The sequence below is a fragment of the Stegostoma tigrinum genome, chromosome 42, assembly GCF_030684315.1.
Source record: "Stegostoma tigrinum isolate sSteTig4 chromosome 42, sSteTig4.hap1, whole genome shotgun sequence".
Classification (NCBI taxonomy): Eukaryota; Metazoa; Chordata; class Chondrichthyes; order Orectolobiformes; family Stegostomatidae; genus Stegostoma; species Stegostoma tigrinum.
Window position 1 is genome coordinate 6,794,236 of NC_081395.1, and position 24,757 is coordinate 6,818,992.

At 44.7% G+C, this 24,757-nt stretch overlaps 2 protein-coding genes across 3 annotated transcripts in view; one reads left to right on the forward strand and one right to left on the reverse strand.

Annotated features, from left to right (window-relative positions):
* The window catches only part of nudt22 (nudix (nucleoside diphosphate linked moiety X)-type motif 22), a 35,044-nt gene extending 17,118 nt beyond the window's left edge, over window positions 1–17,926 (reverse strand). The window contains exon 1 of the mRNA XM_059641546.1: window positions 17,495–17,926. The gene's annotated coding sequence lies outside the window, so the exon portion shown is untranslated. The remainder of the gene's footprint in view (window positions 1–17,494) is intronic.
* dnajc4 (DnaJ (Hsp40) homolog, subfamily C, member 4) overlaps window positions 17,777–24,757 on the forward strand; it is an 85,230-nt gene continuing 78,249 nt past the window's right edge. Inside the window, exons 1-2 of one of the 2 annotated variants that reach the window (XM_048525221.2) lie at window positions 17,777–18,050; window positions 24,384–24,467. The gene's annotated coding sequence lies outside the window, so the exon portion shown is untranslated. The remainder of the gene's footprint in view (window positions 18,051–24,383; window positions 24,468–24,757) is intronic. The other variant, XM_048525219.2, reaches the window with a different exon arrangement.

Consider the following 24,757-nt stretch of genomic DNA (forward strand, 5'->3'; position numbering starts at 1 on the left):
CCTCCGCACCTCAGGATTCTGCGGTCATTCTACTTTTAAATAATATTCTGCTCTTATTTTCTCTGCCAACATGAGCAATTTCACATTGAACTCTAGCTTTTGAACACTTTGGCTTTTCAATCTGTCTATAAATTGTCAGCAACAACCTTTCATACTCCACACAATATCATTTCCTGCCTTTTTTTTCATCTGCAAATTTAGACCATGCCTTCACTCCCCTCATTTGAGTCATTGTTATCAATTTTAAAATGTTGAGGCCCCAGCCCAGACTCCTGTGGGAGTTCACCTGTCAGTCAGAAAAAGACTCATTTATGCAAAATCTCTGTTTTCTGTCAGCCAGCCAATCTTCTGTCTGCACTAATATGTTACCCCTAACCATGAACATCTACTTTACACAATAACCTTTAACAGGCATCTTGTCAAATGTCTTCTGGAGATCCAAGTACAGGACCTCAATGCGCTTCCCTCATCTAAATTGTCTTCTCTTGTAAGGAAAAGCATCGCTGCAGGTTGGAAATCTTACTGCCTGTCATTTATTGACAATCAGGAAAAACTCTCATCACACTCTGGGTGAAGTGATGTGGAACTCACTTGTTAGTCTGTGTCAACAATGACTGTGTCAAGTAGGGTAGATGTATTTGCAGAGAAGCTGGAAAAAACACATGAGGATTGAAGATTTTTAGCAGTTTATTATGGAAGATTTAGAGGAGGCAAGATAGGAGGAAGATTGAGCAGCGCAGGAATATTGGCATGGACTGAATGGCCTGTTTCCTGTGCCATAAATCCCATGTGCATTAGGGAAGATGAAGTGAAAGTTGAGTTGTGATCTTAGGTGAAGAGTGGAGCCTACTTGGAGAGCTAAATAGCCTACTCTTGCTCCTATTTCTTCTGAATCATGTTCCGGTGTCAGTTCCTCTTTGGTATTTGCACAGAAAGAGCAAATACAGCACGCAAACAATATTGTGTAAAACCTCACAGTTTTCCAAATAAAAATGCTTTTAATCACATGAAAATTGCAGAAGGAAATATGACCACTCTGGGGACCAGCGTCAGCAAGATCAACCGTGATTCCACAGTTCCAATTGCAGTAATTAGAGGTACTCTCTCAGGAAATGGCAGGAACAGGGGTTTGTAGAAAATGATGTTAAATTATAGACTAATCTGCAACGGGAAATAGCACCGATTCAAAGCACTTGCCCTCGATTCTCAGGAACCATGCCAAGTACGTACCTGGTCATGTTCAGCAGATAATGTAGTATAAACTCTTAGCCCGATGGTTCATGCATGGACATGAACAATTTTAATCCTGGTGAGATAATTCCTTTTGGGTAAAAAGAACGGGTCATAAGCAATTGGATATTGAATGGAGGTGTAGTGGCATATTGCTAGTGGCACTTGGCTTGTAATTTTTGGTTAATGTTTGGGATGTGGGTTCAAATCCTACCATGGCAAACAATGAAATTTGAACACAATTAATCTGGAATTACAAGTTATTTAGGATTGCTTTACAATGACATATCTCTCACAGAGCAATCACTCTCACACAATGAGGGAAAGGTGACAACCAATTTGCACACAGAAAGCTCCTAGTACCAGCAATACAAGATTGGACAGAACATTTTTTTTTAAAGGAAGTGGTTCCAACATTAAATAAAATCTTCAGGTATCGGGGAGAATGCCCTTCCTCTTCTGCAAAATTGTGCCATGGGATCTTTTTCTTCTAACAGTCTCCCGAGAGGACAGACAAGGGCCTTAGTTTGAAGTCTTAAGTGACGCTAATCAGTTACCGACAATAGAATGATTTAACAGATAAAGGTGGAGATGACGATGCTGCGGTGATAAAGCCAATGAACTAGGAACTCGCGTCTCTGAGTGTAGCTACATATCTCATGATGATAGAGCATAACATTTAAATTCAATTAATAAAATTTCGGGTGGCACGGTGGCTCAGTGGTTAGCATGGCTGCCTCACAGCGCCAGGGATCTGGGTTCAATTCTACCCTTAGGTGACATTCTCCCCGTGTCTGCATGAATTTCCTCTCTCAGACCAAAAATGAGCAGGTTAGGGTGGATTGGCCATGCTAAATTGTCCATAGTGTCCAGGGATGTGCGGGTTAGGTGGATTAGCCGTGGGAAATGCAAGGTTACGAAGAAAGGGTAAAGGTGGGTGGGATGCTCTTTGGAGGGTTGGTGTGGATTTGATGGGCCAAATGTCCTGGTTCCACACTGTAGGGCTTTTCTACGAAAATCTGAAATTGAAACCTAGTCTCGGTGATGGTGACCATGACAACCAGCACCAACTGTTATCAAAACCCATCTGGTTTACTCATACCCCTTTCAGGAAAGAACTCTGCCATCCTTACCCGGTCTGGCCCCCACATGACTCCAGACCCATAGCAAAGCAGTTGGCTCCCAACTGCCCTCTGAAATGGCTGAGCAAGCTACTCAGGTCACTGAAAGATGGGCAACAAATGCTGCCCTCATCAGCAATATTCAGATCCCATTTAAAAAAAACAAAAAAGATATACTATGTTTGCATGGAAATAGATAGAGACAGTGAGGTAATGATGGCTGAAACACATATCAAGTATTAACAGAGAGAAAAAAAACACATCATTTTAAGATTCATTGTATTTGACTTGTGTTCTTGATCCCAAGCCAGTTGGTGAATTATGAGAACTTTTTTTTAAATGTTATATTTATTATAACATCAAAAGGTGAAGAGTGAATTGATCATTGTCCCCACGATATTCAATGGTGTTTATGTCACTGAATTCCCTCCATCATCAACATCCTGGGGGTTACCATTGAGTGTGGAGGCAATAACCTGGTGGTATTATCGCTGGACTGTTAATGTTCTGGTGACCTGGGTTCTAATCTCGCCAAGACAGATGGTGGAATTTGAATTCAATAAAGATCTGGAATTAACAGTATGTGAATCTACTGATGATTGTCAGGAAAAACCCATCTGGTTTACTAGTGTCCTTCAGGGAAGGAGACTGGCATCCTTACCTAGTCTGGACTACATGGGACTCCAGACCCACAGTAATGTGGTTGACTCTGAGCTGCCCTCTAGACAATTAGGATAGGCAATAAATGCTGCCTAGCCAGCAATGCCCTTATCCCATGAACGAATACAAAAGAAATTCACAGAATGTGGCGCAGCAAATGTCTGCTTTCTGCTTACTAACTGGGACTACGTCCCAGCAACCTCACGTTTACTGTTTTAGTTCAATCAAAATAAATAGGTGACAGCATTCTAAAAGGGCTGAAATAATTCCACAGAGGCTGGCATCCCGTCATCAGGTCACTCAATTTGCATGTGCACGTACACAGTATATGTATTCTGATCAGCTAGCTCAGTACCAGCTCTCAGTGAACAAGATGTCTGAGATTCTGGTTTGTATCTGTCAGCTAGGGCTCCCTGATTGGACCAGGTTAACAGTCCCAATTAGGGAACTCAGTCAACAATATCCACCTGGCCAACCTCATTCCAATCACAAGTGCACTGTAACAAAATAAAATCCCAAAAGAAAATTTAAAAATTTAAGTAAAGACTTTAGCCATGGTGAGGCCGATTATGCAGTTCAGCCTCTGTAGTGCCCATGGTCAATGAAGGTTTAAAGTACCCCAGCGGACACGGGATAGTCCCTATACAAGGACACCTGGGAGCGAATGTAAACATTGAAGAGCAGTAGGCAGTTGAGCGTAATGACCTCCTGCAGAGTCTGCTGTCTGAATTGATTAACGGTCACCAGGTACAGGCCCAAGGGCAACACCTTGAGGCTATCCTCCGACTTGTCTGTCCCTCTCTGCACCTGGTGCTCAAAGTTCATGGGCGTGGGACTGAAGTGCAAATGAAATTTAAAGAGCATGCCTCTCAAAAGCAGGAACTGTAGACCTAGGGATTCAGGTACGTAACTGTTTGAAGTCTGCATCACATCAGACAGGGTTGTTAAGAAGACATTTTGCGCACTTGTGTTCATTGTTCAGACCTTGCAGCATGAGAGTTGGGATGTTATGTTGACTTTGTACATAATGTAGGTGAGGCCCCTTCAGAAATACTGTGTAGAGTGCTTGTCAATCTGTTATAGGAGGGATATTATAAAGCTGGAGAGGATTCAGATGAGATTTACCAGGATGTTGCCAGGAATGGAGAGTTTGAGTTATAAGGAGAGGTTGAATAGATGGGGACTTGTTTCACTGGAGCATAGGAGGTTGAGGGATGAGTTTTGCGTAGTTATTAAATCATGAGCGGTACAAGTAAGGTGAATGGCAAGTGTCATTCCCCTTGCGTGGGAGATTTCAACACCAGAGGCATATTTAAGGTTAGAGGAGAAAGCTTTCAAAAGCACATGGTGGGGGGGGCAACTTTTTGTTTAAAGACAGTGATTTGTGTGTGGAATAAGTTCCAGAGGAAGTGGTGGATGTTGTATAGTTACAATATTTAAAAGACATTTGGATAATTACATAAATAGAAAAAATGTTTGGAGGGATATGGGTCAAGCACAGGCAGGTAGGACTATTTTAGTTTGGGATTATGGTCAGCATGGACTGATTGGACAGAAAGGTCTGTTTCTGTGTTAAATGACTCGAAGAGTCACGTGCTCCTTATGGCACTCTGTTTCTTTAACTGTGCTTTCTGTACTTAATTGAAGCCCATCAAATGTGTCTTCACACCAAAATGAACACACCAGGTGACCTAAGCCAATACATATCCCTTAGCCAACATCAACTAAATGAAGTATCTGGATGCAGTCACATTGTTTGCCATATGTAAATTGTTTAACTAACAAGTGACCTTAAATAGCTTGTCAAAGGAGTGTTATCTGGCTTGAATTGACACAGAGTCCATAGCATGGCAATGTTTCTCCATCTTGCCCTACTGGATTTTGCTTTGTCCGAGTTACAAAAAAAAACGGAGCTAAACAGGTCACTGACAGACTGGACACCGCTGCCATAGCAGTATGCAGACCCTTTTCTAAATTAAAATGCCACAGCATGATCCCACGTTCTGACGGTGAGCTAAATCTTGTACAGGATTCTGTGCTCTGAGAGCTGGATATAAGAAATAGGTGCAAGTATAGACTAGAAGGAAAGGGAGTTAATTAGTCAGCAAGTTGACTCTGATTAACCAAGGTGTTGCCATGAAGACAGCAACGGGGAACTACAGGCACGCTAACTGCTCCTGTCACTCAATTTGTCACGAACATACAAAAAATTTTGTTTTCTTGCATTTGTCCTGATGAGTGCAAGATGGAAAACAACTTCTCTACTTTAACAGAAATGCAAAACTAGCGCATCACATGTGGCTGCATATCCCCTCCTCTTTGCGACACATGTCTTGAATCAGAATACAAGACAGCAAAAGGAAGGCAAATACCAGTGCCACATCTACAAACTCTCAATGGTGTTAGATCAAACTGAGTCATTCTTTGAGTGAACTGTTGCTGAACTTTGTAGCTTGAAAAATGTTTTAGTAAGTATAAAAATGATTTCCAAGTGCTGATTTAGGAACAGGAGGAGGCTATATAGTTCTCCAAAATGAGCCCCTCCCACACAATCAGATCATGGGTGATCTATATTCAAACAGCACCGAGCCCCTCCTTTTCTTCATATCTATTGCTTATTAACAAGATGCCCACCTGTCGAGAACTTTCCACCGTTGTGGAGGCAGAGTTTCTCCTGTCCTCCATTTTACAAATTCACACCTCAACAGCCAAGGTCTAGTTTTTGAAATCTATTTAGAACAAAAACAACTATGGCCAGACAGCCTTACAGAACATCTTAATTTCTTTATCACCTGGAGTACTGTGAAGACTTCTCGCCTTCTCACTTTGGGGAAATATACTTGTATTAGAAGCAACGTCCCTTCTAAGGGACACGGCCACCTGCTCGGAGGGTCTGCGTGCATGTTGGCATTGTGCAGACCCCTTCATGTCCAGTTTCTCCAGTTGTTGCCACTAACAAATCTAGCCACTGTGTGATTCTCCAAGATAAGTTAAAGATTAGAAGCAGCTCAGAGAAGGTTCACTCAATCATTCCTGAGATGAAGGGGGTTTGTCTGATGACGAATGGTTGACTAGATTAGACCTGTACCCATTGCATAAGACGACGAGACGAAATCTTATTCAGACATAAGATTCTATCGGGAGCAACAAAAAGATGCCGAGAGGATCAGAACTAAGACAGGGCTAGACTGAAGGGGACACATTAAAAATAAGGAGTTTTCTATTTAAGGTGGACACAAAGAGGAATTTCTTCTTTTAGAGACTTTGAATCTGTGGAATTTTCTTCCCTGGAGAGCAATGAAGGTGGATCATTGAATGTATACATGAGTTCAACTGCTTGTTCATCAACAAGGGAGATGAGGGTTATTGGCAGTGGGGGTAGCAAAGAGGAAAATGGAGCTGAAACCAGAACCAGATCAGTCACAATCTTACCATATGGCAGTGTGAACTGGATGGGCTGAATGGCCTAGTCCTGCTTCTTACGATCCTATGCTCATTGAGATTACAGCTCAGTGTTCTGAAAAAAAAACTCTGACTCATTCAGACACTGAGAAATGCCTGGCATTTACATCAAAACCAGCTATCAACATCTTTAAATCAATGATCTGAGCCAGGATCAAACAGCTCTTTATCAAATCAGATGATGAACAAAAAGGTAGATCACTTGGATCTCTTTATCACTGTCTGAATTCTACTTTCATACTAATGAGAAAACTGATCTCTGAACAACAGTACAATGGCATGGCAGATCAGATCATTCAGCCCATTGTACCTGTGCTAGCTCTTTGATTTAATTATTCTCACTCCCAATGCTCCTCTGCATTTTCCTTTGAAAATATAGCCTCTAACAGTATTTATTCAACTCTGCCTTTTTTGAAAGTTTGTTGAATCTAATCCCACTGCCCATTCAGGCAGCATCACAACAGTTTAAATAAAACATTCCACTCATCTGCCCCTGTGGTCCTTTTACCAATTCTCTTCACTCTGCAGTCCTCCGCTATGACCTTCCTGCCACTGAAAGTGATTTCTCTTTCTCCTCCCCTGTTTGATCTAAAATACTTTATTTTTCTTCACTGTAGGAATTCTTACGAAATGAAATTAACAGGATGAGGACATCGCTGGCCAGGCAGCATTTATTGCCCATCCCCCAATTGCCCAGAGGGCAGTTCAGAGACAACCACATTGCCATGGGTCTGGAGTCACTAGATGGGATTTTCCAACAATTGGCAACAGATTTACAACCATCATTAGATTGTTAATTCTGGCTATTTTACTGAATTCAAATTCCACCATCTGCCATGGCAGGATTCGAACCCAGATCCCGAGCATGTTATCTGGGTATCTGGATTAACCGTCCAGCGATAATGCCATGAGGCCATCGTCTCCCCTATCATACCTCTCCTACAGTACACCTCTCCAAGCATTGACTAGAGGCCAGACTTTTGCAGAATCTTAAAGGCTCCACAGACCTTTAAAGAATATAGTTAAGAGGGATGTTGTGAAATGTGAGAGGGTTCAGAAAAGATTTACAAGGATGTTGCCAGGGTTGGAGGGTTTGAGCTATAGAGAGGGGCTGAATAGGCTGGGGCTGTCTTCCCTGGAGCATCGGAGGCTGAGTGGTGACCTTATAGAGGTTTATAACATCATGAAGGGCAGGAATAGGGTGATTAGCCCAGGGCAGGGGTGAGTCCAAAGCTGGAGGACATAAATTTTAAGTGAGAGGGGAAAAGATATATAAAAGGACCTAATGGGCAACTTTTTCACGCAGTACATGGTGCCTGTATGGAATGAGCTACCAGGGGAAGTGGTGGAGGCAGGTTCAATTACAACATTTAAAAGACATCTGAAAAAGGTTAGCCTTTAAGAGGGATATGGGCTGAATGCTGGAAAATAGGACTTAATTAATTTAGGATATCTGGTCAGTATGGACGGGTTGGATCGAAGGCTCTGTTTTCATGTTGTATGATTCTATATATGGTGAATGGGACCTTGATGCAAGAGTCTTACCCTCTGATTTACTTGAGGCCACAACATTTATACGGCTGGGTTCCTTTTCAGCTTCTGGTCAATGGCGATCATACAGAATTGCAAGGTGACTTTGAACTGCGGGTTTGGAGTAAATCCACTGTACTAGATGACCAAGTGAACTCAGCAGCAAAATTTGTATCCAGGGAAACAACATACAAATTTAGTTTTTAAAACATTTAATTCTGGGGAAAACAGGTTAAAGGCTGAGCCAGGGAACAGGATATAGGAAAACTGCTGATTTTGAGCAGGGCCCTCCTGATTATGTTATTGTCCATATCCCTTTGTATGCTGGTTACCCAGGCTGTTGAAGCAGAAGGGGCAATACTGTCCGGCAATGTTGTATCAGCGCTTTGTGCGTTGCAGACAGGCACGAGGGGCTCCAATAAAGTCCCCGACAGAGGACGGCTTGTGGTTTCTGCCGGCAGCGCATTGAATTCCCTTGCGGCCTGTTGCCAAGCCAATCAGCTGCAAGGACGCAAGCCATCCTGGTCAGGCGAGCTGTTTACCAAACAGATTTTACCAGCCCCTTCGCTGCAGCTCTTTTGTCCTCTGTCTCCTTTCACCGATCCTCTCTCTCCTTCTGCACAATGGAAGAAGTCAGCCATGACGTCAAGGGGAATTCAGAGGGTTGTTTTCCGTTTGCAGCTCACGTCGGCAGGCTGGGGGGATCCAATCTTGCATTACCTCAGCCAGCCTAGTCTCCCTTTCAGTTTTTTAAACCAAGAGCGATGGCTACATTATATAATCTCCTCCACAACTGCCTCCCGCAGTCGGTGACAGAGGACTTGTTTGTATGGACTTTTGCTCCCTTGCCATAATTCATATATAATGGAGCTGTTTGATTTTGAAAGCTGAATTCTGACATTTGCCACAACAGGAGATGGGACCAGAAAGTGGCCTGAAATCGAGGCTTTTTGACCTGTCGTGTGCTTTCTGACCTGTTGTGTCTTATGTCAGTGCATCTCAACTATTCCCACTTCTCCCAACCCCCACCGCAGCCATTCACCCTACAAATATTCTTTTCTTTCCAGAAGATTATCGGATTCCTTTTGAAAGGCACAATTGTGGCTGCCTCTATCACAGTCTCAGGCAGCTCCTGCACAAAGTTGTTGCATACATATAGATAGCTCTGATTCTTTTACCATTCACTTTTAAATGGTCGTCATCTGGCTATGGTGAACAGGAATGATTTTCCCTGATTTATCCAGATTTTTCATGATTTCATGCGTACACACTTAGAGCAGGCGTAGGCCACTTGGCCCTTAGGGCCTGCTCCACCATTCAATATGATCATGGCTGGTCCTCTATCCTCAATGCCATATTCCTGCTTTCTCTCCATACCTCTTGATGCCTTAACGACAAACAAAACAAACAAACAAACAAACAAACCTCTTTCTTGAATAGACTTAGTGAGCTGGCCTCCATGGCCTTTTGCAGTGGAGAATTCCACTTTCTGAGTGAAGAAATATTTCTGCCTACCTTTTATCCTAAGAGTGCATCCCCTGGTTCTTGACCTTCCAAGAAAGGGTGGGATATCCTCCCTGATCATGTTAGTCCAACCTTGTTACAATTTTCTTCTCAATCAGTTCCTTTCTCATTTTTCTGAACTCCAGTGAATACAGGCTCAGTCAAACCAATTTCTCCTCATACAACAGTCCTGTTATTCCAGTTTCAGCCCGGTGAACATTCGCAGATAATAACCAAATCTCCTCTTGACCTTCTCTTCTCCAAGGAGAACAGTCCTGGCTTCTCCAATCTATGATACTGAATGTCTTTATCCCTGGGACCACAAGAATCTTTTCTGCAGTCTTTTGAAAGCCTTCACATCCTTCCCAAAGTGTGGTGTACAGAACTGGAGATAATATTCCAGTGGAGGCTGAATCAGTGTTTTGTAAAAGTTCACCAGATCTTCCTCCTTTTGTATCTAATATTCCCTATATTTAGAAAGCCCAGAATAAATTATGAGATGAAAACATGATCAACTGTGCGAAGTGATATCAGCTCTCCCCACAGCTCTGTGGTTAGCTCACCTGCCTCAGAGGCAGAAGACTGTGTGCTCAAGTCTCACTCAGCACTGTGAGCTAATGAGCTCTAGTCTGTGAGCACTGAGGAAAGGAGGCATATCGGAGGTGAAACCCAGGCCCTCAACAGCCCTCAGCTGCTTAAACAGTGCCACATTCACTCAATGCCAACCTCCCAACAGCACAGTGCTTCCTTAACAATCAGCACTGGGTGTATCAACCTACATTTTTATGCACAAGTGAAGTCTCACAACACAATCTCCTGATTTAAGGACAAGAGTTGTAAGTACACTACGTGAGAAAAATGGAGTGAGAATGACATACAGAGGGAATAAATCAGAGATACCAAAGTGGCCCAAAATTCTGTTGTGGAGCAGTGGAAACAAAAGGCCAAGGCTGCTAGATAGGAAACAGATGAGCCCACACGGACTGGGAAAAATATTTGTATCAGTGGGGCATGAGGGCGAGAACTGCCTCAATGGTGGTCGACCCCGAAGCCAAATAATTTTCTGATACCCGACATCGCTTGAAACAGTGTAAACCCAAACATTCTCAACTCCTGAAATGCTACACAGTATTCCAATAATGTCCTACACAAAGGAATTACACACGTGCAGACAAGAGCACATGATAGATACAGAGTCCAGTGGGTGGAAGAGGGTGGTGATGAGGTATGGGTAGATGGTGACGGAGGGGGAAGACACCGTTGCCCCTTGTCCCCTCTCCCTCAGTTCACAGCCTTCCATCCTCCCCCATTCCTGTCCTTGTCTTGGACATAACTGCGGCTGGCCTCAGGCTTCACCTCCTTGTGTTATTAAATATTGTGCCTATAGAATGCTGCCACTTTTCATACTCGCAACAATCTTGTTTCAATTTATATACACGCCAGTTCTGGCAAACATGAATTTTCACATTGCACATAGTTTGCATGCATGGGTGCCAACAGGCATGGCCTTACTGCTTTTAATACAGGGAATCAAAGCTTTTCCATCATTTCAGGGGCTCCCTGGAATCTTCTCAGAAATCAGCCCCAGGCTGACTTCAGATGAGAGGAAGGGACCAAAGTAGCTGCTGGTCAGGCAAAGTGCTAAGAGCTATGCGAGGTGGTCAATTCAAAGGTGGCCTTTGACCCTTTATTAGCACTAACAGCCCTCATTAATTGCTATTCACCCTCCTACACAGATCACGATCCACTTCTTTGTCCAACTGTTCTTCTCTCTCTTTGGGGTCTAAGCCCCCCCTATCATTTACTCTTTACTCCCTCGACCACCCTACCTTCCTAACTACCATAGGTTCTAAGGAAGTGTCGCAGGACCCAACATGTTAACCCTGATTTGTCTCCACAGATGCTGCCAGAACTGCTGAGCTTTTCTAGCAATTTCTGCTTTTACGTCTGATTTACAGCATCCACAGTTCTTTGTTTTTATTTGGCCTTCGGTTCCGTTGGACCCACTTCGGGGAATGGGTGGTGCCACGTGTTCGTCTGTCTCTGCACCTACCCAACTTTCCCACTTCCAGCTACTGCTGCGCACAGCCAGGCAGCCAGCTACATAATCCCCCACCTCTGTTGGACAGGGACTGACATCGCTTTTAGTCGCTCACACCCAAGTGAATCGCTGCTCTCTCAGTGCCGACAGTGTTTGGGTTAAGACTGGGGTTGCCTGGTGGCTGTTTGTTTATTCTGCAGCACGAGTGATCTCTTATCAGTGTTCAGCCAGCTCTGTGCGTTGCATGCTTTGTCGTAGGAGCTGCAGAATCACATATCGCTTCCCCAAGGACAACCCCATCCCCCACTCCCGCCACAGATCCACCTGCCGATCCTCATTTCTTTTTAAGCAGAGCTCTCAATTTGCCCTCATCGAAACATTTTTATCTTGTGCGTGCAGAAGTGCGATCAGATGCTGTGCCAGGTGATGTCCCACTGTTTCAGAACAATGTCTGACTGTGCAAAGGACTTGAAGGCTTGATGGAATTGGCACGTTGGAGGAAGGGTGGCAGGGGGTGGGTATTTCTGTTGGGGTCTACGTCAAACTTTCCAGCTCAGAAACAGGCCCCTTTGACACATCAGCTCCTTTTATCTTCCTACGGTCACTCTATCCTTCTGTTCTTTTCTTCCTTGTGCATTTATCCAGCTTTGATAAGTCTGTAACACCCATTTAAATCAGTTACCCAGAACCCCAGGCTCAAGATGGATTCACTTCGGCCACTGTACAATCATAGCATCCCTTCAATGCGGAAAGAGGCCACTTGGCCCATCGGGTCTGTGCTGACCCGCTGAAGAGCATCCCACCCAGTCTCAGTCCCAGCCCCCCCCCCGACTCTCCATACAACCCTGCATTTCCCACGGTTAATCCAACTGGCTTGCACACTCTCTGGACGCGACGGACAATTTAGCACAGTTGATCCACCTAACTTGCACATGTTTGGACCACAGTGAAATTCAAATTTCACTATCTGCCATAGTGGGATTAGAACCCTTGGTCACCAGGAATAACAGTTTGGATCCATTAATTACTAGTCCAGTGACATTGCCACTATGGCACCATCATTTCCTCCCCATGAAATGAGGAATTGTCACCTTCATGTATGTCAAATCCTTATTTTTCATCCTTCTCTTGTCTGGGAGGGGGTTGAATACTTTTGGTGAGACACAGCTTCCTCTTCACAGCACAATGGAGTGTGGGGGGGGGGGGGCGGAATATAGTCTCTGAGCTAGAATGTTCACCAGGGTGCCCTTCTCATTTAGCGAAAAGGCAGGCTTACCATCTGATTAAAGTTGGCAGGACGTGAGTCAGTGCTGTACAAGCTAAGGCCTTGGAACTCCTGGGCCTCAGCGCAGACGCGATGAGGCGTGCTCTCGGCCAGGCATGGTGGCCTGGCTTGGCAGCATCCCAGTGGCTGGCGTCAAGTGGCTCAGCCTGGTATGGTGGTCTCCCATCAGCCCCAGTATAGCAGTTTTCCAGCTCAGCATGCCGACCTTCCACCAGTACATGGCAATCTCTCAACCTGGCACAGCCTCAGTGTGGACTGAATCTTGAGGTGATTCCAGAACAACTTCCTGGCCTCGTGAACTCTGAGATGAAGTACGGCATGGACCGGAGGCTAGCTGCTGGCATGGGTTTGGTTAGAAGGTCATTGTTCTGAACTTATTTTTCTTTCTCCATTTTATAATTTATTTGTAATAAATACCATGCTGAACATTCTACTCCTCTATTTGTCTAAGAGCTGCAACTGAAGAAGCTGTACCTAGGGACCTTTGTACCTAAGATGGCACCATAAGCACTGACTGGTACACTTTTCACTGTACTCATTTGAGCATGAAAGACAATAAAGCTCATTCAATTCAATTCAAATAACTGAGAGGATGCTTCCACAGGGAGGTTTCTCTTTAGAAAAGGTTTAATGAGAAACTACCATCTTGTTTGGGGGGCTGGGAGGACTATTTCACCCCCCCCAACCCTATTGTGCTATGAAAAGTCTATGAAGTACTTCCTGAAGGGGAAGCTGTGTCCTACTAAAAGTGTTCAACCCTCTCCCAGATGTCCTCATCTAGGTCGGCTCTCCTGTCCTGACACATGGCATGGCTTGCCCAGACACCTGGCACATATGCTGCCACTGGGTCCCTGCACCCCTGTCACTGGCAAGGCCTGATATTATTGCCCATCCTGGATTGCCCTCGAATCGAGTGGCTCACTACAGCCATGTCACGGGGCAGTAAAAAGTCAACCACATTGCTGTGGGTCTGGAGCCATGTGTAGGACTGACTAGGTAAGGACAGCAGATTTCTTTCCCTAAAAAATAAATAGTGAACAACTGACAATAGTGGTCATGGTCACCATGACAGAGATTATCTTTATATTCCCGATTAATAAACTGAATTTAAAATTCCACTAGCTGCTGTTTTGGGATTTGAACCTGTATCTCCACAGCATGAGCCCAGGCGTCTTGATTTTCAAGTCCAATGACATCACCCCACATTCTTCCCAGAAGGTAATTGATAACAGAGCTGAAGTAAGTGGTCTGCGTGGCCTGCGTCTCTGGGGAGGCAATTTCAAATATGGCTTTTGAAAAGATAATTGAAAATGATCAGATGATAAAATATTTGTAGGCTTACATAAGGCGAGGTGACAGCCTATTGGTATTATTGCTGGATTGTTAATCCAGAGACCCAGGTTCGAATCTTGCCATTTGAATTGAATCCTGGAATTTGAATGCAATAAATATCTGGAATTAAGAATCTAACGACGACCATGAATCCATTGTTGATTGTCAGAAAAACCCATCTGGTTCACTAGTGTCTTTAGGGAAAGAAACTGCCATCCTTACCTGGTCTGACCTGTATGAAAATCCAGACCCATGGCAATGTTGTTGACTCTTAAATGCCTTCTGAGCAATAAATGCTGTCTAGCCAGTGACACCGCCCTCATCCGATAAACAAATAAAAGGATAAAAGGACATTGCAAAGGCAAAACAGTGGGATGGGCTAATTTGTTCTTGCAAAGGGGTGGCACAGAAATGATGGACCGAATGGTCTCTATGTATGCTGTAGCCAATCTGTAAGCACCTCAGGAGGTTAAAACTGAATAAAAGCAAAATAAATTGTGATCAGAGATAATGGGAACTGCAGATGCTGGAGAATCCGAGATAACAAAAGTGTGGAGCTGGATGAACACAGCAGGCCAAGCAGCATCTTAGGAGCACAAAAGCTGATGTTTCGGGCCTAGACCCTTCATCAGAGGGTCTAGGCCCGAAACATCAGCTTTTGTGCTCCTAAGATGCTGTTTGGCCAGCTGTGTTCATCCAGCTTCAAACTATGTTATGAAAGCAAAATAAATATTCACTGACATCAGCTAAAATTGAAAAGAGGGAATTAACTGGTCACCAAAAACTCCCTCAAATCCTTTGATACGGTAAAGTGGACATTGAGTTGTGGGTCACACTGACACAGACTCCCAATGCAGTGAAGAGGGAATGCTGCACACTCTGAGGTGCTATCTTTCAGCTGAGTTATAATGAGGCCCCGAGTGGGACAATTAGAAATATCTTTCAAAGAGCCCGCACAGACAAATTGGGCTGAACAGCCTCCTCCCTTGTGCCATGCAAGTCTATGAACTGTGTAAAAGATGCATTAATAGTCAATTGGGTTTTGAAATTCTTTTGGTTTGTCCTGAAGGTTTTGAAAGGCATTAAATATGGAAATAAATATGTAGACATACATAATATTTACATTAGTGTTCAATAGAATTCCTTGTCTCCTCCTACCAGCCTCTATCTCCCAGATACAGAGTAATATTAACACACCAAAAGACTGTAAGATGAGGGGCGTGGGGCCGTAATGCCAATTTTATATCAGTATCGATGTTAATGAAAATTGGGAGGAAAATTGGGCAGGGGTGGACCGAAAACTGCACCCCCCACCTGATTTTCGCTGCTCAGCAAACTGGATTAAGACACAGGAACAGTTGTAGGCCATCCAGTCCCTTGAGCCTATTCCATCAGTCCATGAGATACATAGCTGACCTTAGCCAAATACATACACCTTGGCCTTTGGCCCATATCTCTTAATATCTTTGCTTAATAAAATAAAATCTCAGATTTAAAATTAACTGATCGGGCACCAACTGCCATTTGCGGAAAGAGTTCCAAACCTCTACCACCGTTTATGTGTAGAAGTGCTTCCCAACATTCCCCCGAATGGTATGGCCCTCATTCTCAGACTATGTCCCTAGTTCTAGAATCTCCAACCAGTAGGAATAGTTTATCTTTAGCTACCCTGTCTTTTCCTGTTAATGTTTTAAAAACTTTGATCAGATCACCCTTAACTGTCCAAATTCCCAAATAAAAAGGGCCCTCATGTTGCAGTGGTAGCACCCCTAACCCTGGTCCAGGAAACTCTGGTTCAAGTCCCACCTGTTCCAGAGGTGTGTAATAACAGCCCTGAACAGGTTGATTAGAAAAGCTTGTATGATATCTCCTCATAACTTAAGCCCTGGAGTCCAGGTATCATTCTTGCTGTATTCCTTCTAAGGTCAATGTCCTTCCTAAGGTGTGGTGCTCAGATCTGCTCACTTTACTCAAAGTTTTTTTTAAAATTCACTCACCAGGATATGGGCATTCCTGTCCAGGGCATAATTTATTGCCCTGAGGGCAGTTAAGAGTCAACCACCTTGCTGTGCCTCTGGAATTACACAAAGCTCAGACCAGGTAAAGGTGGCAGTTTCCTTCACTCACTGACATTGATGATCCAGATGAGTCTTTCCAACAATCAATGAATTCATGATGAAATTCTTTGTTAAACTCAAACTCCACCATCTGCTGTGGCAGGATTTGAACCTGCATTCCCAGAACATTACTTGGGTTTCTGATTACTGTCACTAGGTCGTCACCTTAAACCTCTGTGTAATTATACACCAGTCATAGAATCATACAGCATGGAAACAGACCCATGCCCAAATATAACCTCAAACTAACCTAGTCCCACCTGCTTGTTCCTGGCCCACATCTCTCCAAACCTTTCCAATTGAAGAAATTATTTAAATAGCTTTTGGACATTGTAATTGTTCCCACACCTACCACATTCTCAGGGTATCCATTACACTCATTAACCACCCTCTGTGCAAAATAAAGCCCCCATGTCTTTTTCAAAATCTCTCTCCTCTCACTTTAAAAATGTGTCCAGTCTTGAAATCCCCCATCCTAGGGAGAAGACAGTTACCATTAACCTTATGTATAACCCTCAATTTCCAAAGTTTTTATAAAGATCACCTCTCAAACTCCAACACTCCACTGAAAAAAGCCTATCCAGCCTATCTTTCTAAGGCAAGCCCTCCATTCCCAGTAACACCCTGATGAATCTTTTTCCGAACTCTCTCTCCAATTTAACAATAACCATCCTAAAACCGAGCAACCAGAATTGTACACAGTGCTCCCAGAGGCCTCACCAACATCCTGTACAACCTCAAAATGATTTCCCAACCCCTATTCTTAAAGGTCTGACCAATGAAGGCAGGCATAATAATCACCTTTGTGAACACCCGATCTATATGCAAAGCAAACTTCCTCCTAATATAAAGACTGGCATTCCTATAGCTTTTCTGCTCCTCTGATGGTACTTGGCCAGCTGTGTTCATCCACGGTCTAGGCCCAAAACATCAGCTTTTGTGCTCCTGAGATGCTGCTTGGCCTGCTGTGTTCATCCAGCCCCACACTTTGTTATCTTCATCCAGCTCTACACCTTGTTATCTCAGATTCTCCAGCATCTGCAGTTCCAACTTTCTTTGATTATTTTCCTCACATGTTCATGGCATTTCAAATATTTGTGCACCCAAACCACCATGTTTCTTTGGACACCCACCATATTTAGTCCCAAACACTCCAGAAAATCACCTTTCATTCCTGACCAACTCGCACCTTTCGCTAATCCACTCATCTTACCTCTCGACCCTCGAAGTAAAAAGTCTGAAGGAGGAGGGTTAGTGTTCGGTTATTTAACTAGATAAGGGTCTCCTGGCTTCGCCCACCCACTGCAGCCGCTCCACCTCACCACAAGGAGCACGCGACAAGACGCATGCTCCGTACCAGCGTTCCGAACTCAACGACCAATCTCTTCGGGGGGGGGGCGCAAAGGGTGCGTTTGACGCTCAGCCTCGAAGGCCAACGGTCGGCCTCTTGACGTCACCGCGGGGCGGGGCGGCCGGAGAGCCTTTTCGATAGATCGGCGGCGGGAGCAACACCGTGAAGGGCGGGGCTCGCGTTGGGTTGCGGCCTCGCCCACAACACTCCGCCCCGCCCCCTGATTATTATGTCCCCGTCCTTTCACCTTGGGCCCCGCTCTTTCCATTCACCGATCCACCCTGTTCGTCATAAGCCCCGCCTCCCCTTTATGACGGACGCTACGCATGCGCACACATGGCGCCGGCCCAGGTGAAGGCGGGCGCCGGTCGGTGGACGGGACGTTTGCTGCCGTTTTAAAACGGTCAAGCACCGAAAGGTACCTCGACCCGTGTCCGCGAGGCCTTAAAGTTGGAAGGCGACGACATTGCAATCTGAACTTCCACCTTTCGTCTTTTATGAAAAATGATCTCTCTGTTGGAACCTGGAAGTGTTGTTTATTTCCTCGTCCTTCAGGGATCTTCCTCCTTTGAAGAGAAGGTCCCTGCCTGTCACCCGCCATTTTGTTTTTGGCCCCACCATTTATTCCTGTGAACCCCCATGGCTCCCTCTCCACTTGCTTGGCTGGAACTGAAGGACATGTTTGGGGTGGGGCAGAAGAGGGTGGGGGAGCACCAACATGTACCATCAACACTATTAGGCTGGTTGCTATCAGGGTGGGGTGGCATGGGTTAAATCAGTTGGCATCTCAACACAGATCAAGTCTTTCTTGACCGCCCCCTTCTTCTCTGTGCCCCCCCCCCCACCCGACTGGACTATCTTGGTGTTGTTTACCTTTTTCTTCACCCATTCCCTGACTGCCAACTGGTGTGCCATAAGGATGGGTGCTGGGTCCCTGGCTTTTTGTCATTTATATAAATGATTTGGATGTGGAAGCAGGAGGTATGGTTAGTAAGTTCGCAGATGGTACTAAAATTGGAGGTGTCGTGGACAGCGAAGAAGTGCAAAGGTGTCTTGATCAGATGGGCCAAGGAGTGGCAGATGGTATTTAATATAGGTAAATGTGTGGTGCTGCATGTTGGAAAGGCAAATCAGGGCATGACTAATGCACGGTGAGGTCCTGGGGAGTGATGCTGAACAAAAAGTCTTTGGAGTGCTAGTTCATTGCTCCTTAAATGTGGAGTTGTGGGTAGACAGGATAGTGAAGAAGGTGTTTGGTACACTTCCCTTTGTTTGCCAGTATATTGAGTATAAGAATTGGGAGGTCATGTTGTGGCTGTACAGGACAATTGGTGAGCCCACTTTGGAATACTGCATTCAGTTCTGGTTCCCCTGCTGTAGGAAGGATGTTGAGAGACTTGAAAAGGTTCAGAAAATATTTTCAAGGATGTTGTTAGGGTTAAAGGGGTTTGAGCTATAGGGAGAGGCTGAATAGGCTGAAGCTATTTTCCCTGGCGCTTTGGAAGCTGAGGGGTGACTAGAAAGAAGTTTATAATATCATGAGCGGCATAGATAGGGTGAATAGCCGAGGTCTTTTCCCTCGGTTAAGGGAGTCCAAAACTAGAGGATGTTGGTTTAAGGTGAGAGAGGAAAGATTTAAAAGCGACCTTGGAGTGACCGTTTCACGCAGGGGGTTGGGGTGTGTATCAAACCAGTGACCAAACAAAATCTTTGAGGCTGGTACAATTACAACATTTGAAAGGTATTTGGATGGGTACAGGAATAGGAAAGGTTTAGAGGGATAAGTGCCAAATGCTGGCAAATAGGATTAGATTAATTTAGGATATCTGGTTAGCAGAGACAAGTTGGTCCAAAAGATCTTTTGCAATGCTGTATACATCTATGAGTAAGGGCTGGGAGGGAGCGAGGCTGAGCTGAGTATGGTTTTTCTTGCGCCTTTAAGACATGAAGATGAAGTATAGTGGACTTAAACTCTGTTCTCTCCAAATGGAGGCAGCCAGAACAGCTAGCTTTGTCCAGCATTTTTAATAGCAAGGTTCTTCCCTTTCAGGTCAAGGTAGAGGTTCCCACAAGACAATTTTTGGAGCAGAGCAGAATGGGAGATTTTCCTCACCCTGGTGTCCTGGGGCCAATTGTTTGTTTTAATCCATCAATCACCACAAAAAACGGGTGATCTGGTCACTTTTGCATTGCTGTTCATGGGAGCTGGCTCTGTCAAACACTGCATCATGAACAGTGCCTACCCTGATTTGATTTAATTTATTGTTGCCATGTACCTGAGTACAGTGGAACGTTTTGTTTTTGCATGCCATACAGGAAAATCATAACATACAAGGATATACAGATCATGAGTGCTTAGAGCGAGGCGCACGAGGTTACACCTGTACAGGAGGTGATTGAAAACAAAGTCAACACTAGATTTGAAATTAGCAGGGTCCATTCAGCAGTCTAACAGCAGCAGGGAGGAAACTGTTCTAAAACACGTTGGTACGTGTGTGTAAGCTTCTGCCTGATGGACAAAGTTGGAAGATAGTATTACCATAGTGGGAGGAGTCTTTGATGATGATGATGATAATAGTCGCCTTTCCGCAGAAATGAAAAGTACCGATGGTGTCCGTGGATGGGAGGTTGATTTCCATGAAGGACTGGGCTGTGTTCACAGCTTTCTGTCGTTTCTTACGGCCCTGGGCAGAGCAGTTGCTGTACCAAGCCATGATGCACCTAAATAGAATGTGTTCTCTGGCGCATCTGTAAAAGTTGATGAGGGTCCTTCTGGACATGCCGAATTTCTTAAGCCACCTGAGGAAGACGAGGCGTTGTCGTGTCTTCTTGACCGTAGTCTTCAAAGATGTCCCACTTCATTGGCTGCAAAACACTTTGGGACACGCTGGGGTACTATGGAAATGCAAGTCTTTTCTTCGATAGGAAATAACAGGCATTTTGGACCCTTTTTTGTGCTGTAAACCTCTTATTGACTGATATCTGTTCCTTCTGTTAATGGGTCTGTAAACAAGCAAGATCAAAACTAACCAACAAAAGCTCTAAAGGCCAGGTGAGAGAAATAATTTCCCTCAGTTGCTAGGATCCAGAAGACTCTGTCTGACAAGCTAGAGGAAGCTGATTTGACAGATATAACTTTGAGAGATTTGGACGGGAAAATACCCTGAGATTTCACAGGGTAATGGACAAAATCCAGGGGGTGGGACTCAGCATGATTGACTGTCCAAGGAGCCTGCATGGGCTGAATAGCTCCTACTTTCTGTGTTGTCTTCATGAGCTCTACCGTTCTTCAAAGACTGCCTTGGGATTGTTTGTGTGTCTATCTCAGCAGGTTTTGCTCCCTTATCTTGAAGAGAAATGTTTGGAGGGATATGGGCCAAGTGCAGCCAGGTGGGACAAATTTAGTTTGGGGTTATGGTTGGCACAGACTGGTTGGTCCGAAGGGTCTGTTTCCGTGCTGTATGACTCTCGACGACCCTAAGGTTGACACTGGAGGGCCATCCATGCCTTGGGGTGGTCAGTGCCACCATCTTGAATTGGTAGCCATTTGCTCTTTTGCAGTTCAGCTAGCAGTCTGATGAGTGCAAAGTCTGCCATTTTCAAATGTTAGGGAGCTGATGGCGGCAGCAACTGCTGCAGTGACCAGCTCAGAACACGCCATAGCTCCTTCTGCTTGAAGGTCAAATGTTATAGCAACAGATTGTCTGGAGGCCTGAGGAAATGAAAGAAATTGGGCCACAAGTTCGACAGACCTTGCTGTAACCCCAGATTTTTAAACCTCTGAATCAACAGAGTGTCCCTCGAGCTACACTAGCGCCAGTGGGCCTTGACAGAAAATCTGCTGTGGCAGGCACACAGAGGGTATAAGACCATGGCAGAGCTCTGGGGAATGTTGCTGAACAAAGAGACCTAGGGGTGCAGGTGCATAGTTTCTTGAAAGTAGAGTCCCGGGTAGACAGGATAGTGAAGAAGGTGTTTCGTACACTTGCCTTCATTGGTCGGTGCGTTGACTATAGGAGTCGGCAGGTCATGTTGTGGCTGTACAGGACATTATTGAGGCTACTTCTGTAATACTGTCTATAATTCTGGTCGCCCTTCTATAGGAAGTATGTTGTTAAATTTGAGAGGACGCAGAAAAGATTCACAAAGATGTTGCCAGGATTTGAAGGTTTGAGCTGTAGGGGGAGGCTGAATAGATTGGGGCTGTATTTCCTGAAGCAGTGGAGACTAAGGGGTGAACTTATAGAGATTTATAAAATTATGAGGGGCATGGACAGGGTAAGTAGCTAAGGCCTTTTTCCTGGCTACTAGAGCCCAAAACTAGGTTTAAAGTGAGAGGGGAAAGATTTAAAAGGAAGCTAATTGGCAACTTTTTCTGACAGAGGGTGGTGCGTGTATGGAATGACCTGCGAGAAGAGGTGGTGGAGATGGGTACAATCATAACATTTAAGAGGCATCTGGATCGATATGTGGATAGGAAAGGTTTTAAGGGATACAGGCCAAATGCTGGAAAATGGGACTAGGTCTGTTTGGAATGTTTTGTCGGTACGGACAAGTTGGGCTGAAGTGTCTTTTTCCATCCTGCAGTGCAATCTTGTAAGAGCAGCCCAGTTCACAACATATCATAGAACTAGAGGCATCCGAACTGATAAATGTTTGCGTTTCTGAGTGCAGCAATGTTTGTTTTCATTTTACCCCAATTCTGTGACATGGTTCCACACTGTGATCCACACCGTAATAGTCAACATGGTTTTGTGAAGGGTAGGTCGTGCCTCACAAACCTTAGTGAATTCTTTGAGTAGGTGACCAAACAGGTGGATGAGTGTTGATGCAGTATATATGGATTTCAGTCAAGTGTTTGATAAGGTTCCCCACGGTAAGCTACTGCAGAAAATATGAAGGCATGGGATTGAGGGTGATTTAGCGGTTTGGATCAGAAATTAGCTAGCTGTAAGAAGGCAGAGGGTGGTTGTCGATGGGAAATGTTCATCCTGGAGTTCAATTACTAGTGGTGTACCGCAAGGATCTGTTTTGGGGCCAGTGCTGTTTGTCATTATTATAAATGACCTGGATGACGGTGTAGAAGGATGGGTTAGTAAATTTGCGGATGACACTAAAGTCGGCAGAGTTGTGGATAGTGCGGAAGGATGTTGCAGGTTACAAAGGGACATAGATAAGCTGCAGAGCTCGCCTGAGAGGTGGAAAATGGAGGTTAATGTGGAAAAGTGTGAGGTGATTCACTTTGGAAGGAGTAACAAGAATACAGAGTACTGTGCTAATGGTAAGATTCTTGTAGTGTGGATGAGCAGAGATACTCGGTGTCCATGTGCATAGATCCCTGAAAGTTGTCACCCAGGTTGATAGGGTTGTTAGGAAGGCATATGGTGTGCTAGGTTTTATTGGTAGAGGGATTGCGTTTTGGAGCCATGAGGTCATGTTGTAGCTGTACAAAACTCTGGTGCAGCCGCACTTGGAGTATTGTGTACAGTTCTGGTCACCACATTATAGGAAGGACGTGGAAGCTTTGGTAAGAGTGCAGAGGAGATTTATCGGGATGTTGCCTGGTATGAAGGGAAGGTCTTATGAGGAAAGGCTGAGGGACTCGAGGCTGTTTTCGTTGGAGAGAAGGTTAAGAGGTGACCTAATAGAGACATACAAGATGATCCGAGGATTAGATAGGGTGGACAGTGAGAGCCTTTTTCCTCGGATGGTGATGGCTGGCACAAGGGGACATATCTATCACCCCTCAATTTAAAGCTATAGGACAGAAGTCAGAGGTAGGTTCTTTACTCAGAAAGTTGTAAGGGCATGGAATGCCCTGCCTGCAGCAGTAGCAGACTTGCCAACATTAAAGGCATTTAAATGGCCATTGGATAAACATATGGATGATAATGGAATAGTGTAGGTTAGAATGGGCTTCAGGTTGGTTTCACAGGTAGGCGCAACAACGAGGGCCGAAGGGCATGTACTGCGCTGTAATGTTCAGTGTTCTATGATCTGCTCAAACAGCACAGAACATCATCTGTGGTATGCTGAGGGGTAAAAGTGGTGATTGTTTTTAGAGAGAACAGCATGGACCTAAAGTTTTGTGGTGTTTTCATTGGCGATGAGGGGAAGCTGCAGTGTGCAGGCATATTCCCTACTGCATGTGAAAGAAGAAAAACGTTGTAAACCTTCAGGAAGAAGAGAGAGAGTGAGAGAGACAGGATGGCACCTCCAGAACGACCAGCCAAGGCTGTGATGGACTAAAGGGCTTGCTGCTGTGGAGGCCAGTCCTCCACGATTCAATCCCAGCTCTGTGATTCTTCCTGAGCTGAGGGCGGGGGGAGGATACAAAACCATTCTGCTAATGCAGCTTCCCCCTGTCTCCCAGTGAAATTTGTTTAAAAGAAGTGGGAGGATGGCATTGCAGGGCACAGGAGAGGAAGCGGATTTTATTGTAACTTGTCAACAACCCCCCTCCCCAAACACAAGTAAACAGCTCAAATGGGAAGATCCCACAATCGAGAAGGTTGTGGTGGCATAGTTTGAGACAGTACTTCAGGGAGGGAATGTTAAAAGGCCAGTGCTTTTTTAAAAATAAAAACACATCGGTGCCAGTGTGAGATAAACCTTTGTGTCATTGGACAGTTATGAAACCACTCTGCAGTTTGAAGGCAATAGCCTCTGTGTAAATGCCTCAAAGTTATGTCCTTCCGAAGCCCTTGACATGGTTTCTGCCTCACAAAATCAATCACTTTTGCTCTTTCAGACAACATCGGGCCACAGAACAGTTGTAGGATTTCCCCAGTTTGGACTTCACCATAAACAAATCCTGTTATCGTCTGTCACTTCAGTGAGTACATACGGTTCATGTCATTAACTCCCAAATGGGAGGAAGTGAGGGGGTCAGAAGTTCCATTGATTTAATTTGACGACTGTTTGCTTTGCTTGTGCGAACACTCCTGTATGTTTTCAAAATTAATTGAGGGTCCCAACAGTTGGTTGCAGGAAACCTGGAGGGCACAAGGGGAGACCCTGACATGAGTCATATGGTCCGTGGATGACAAGAAATAGAAAAGACTTTACGTAATATAGATGGCACAGAAACAGGCCATTCTGTCCAACAGGTCCTGCTGCTGTCAA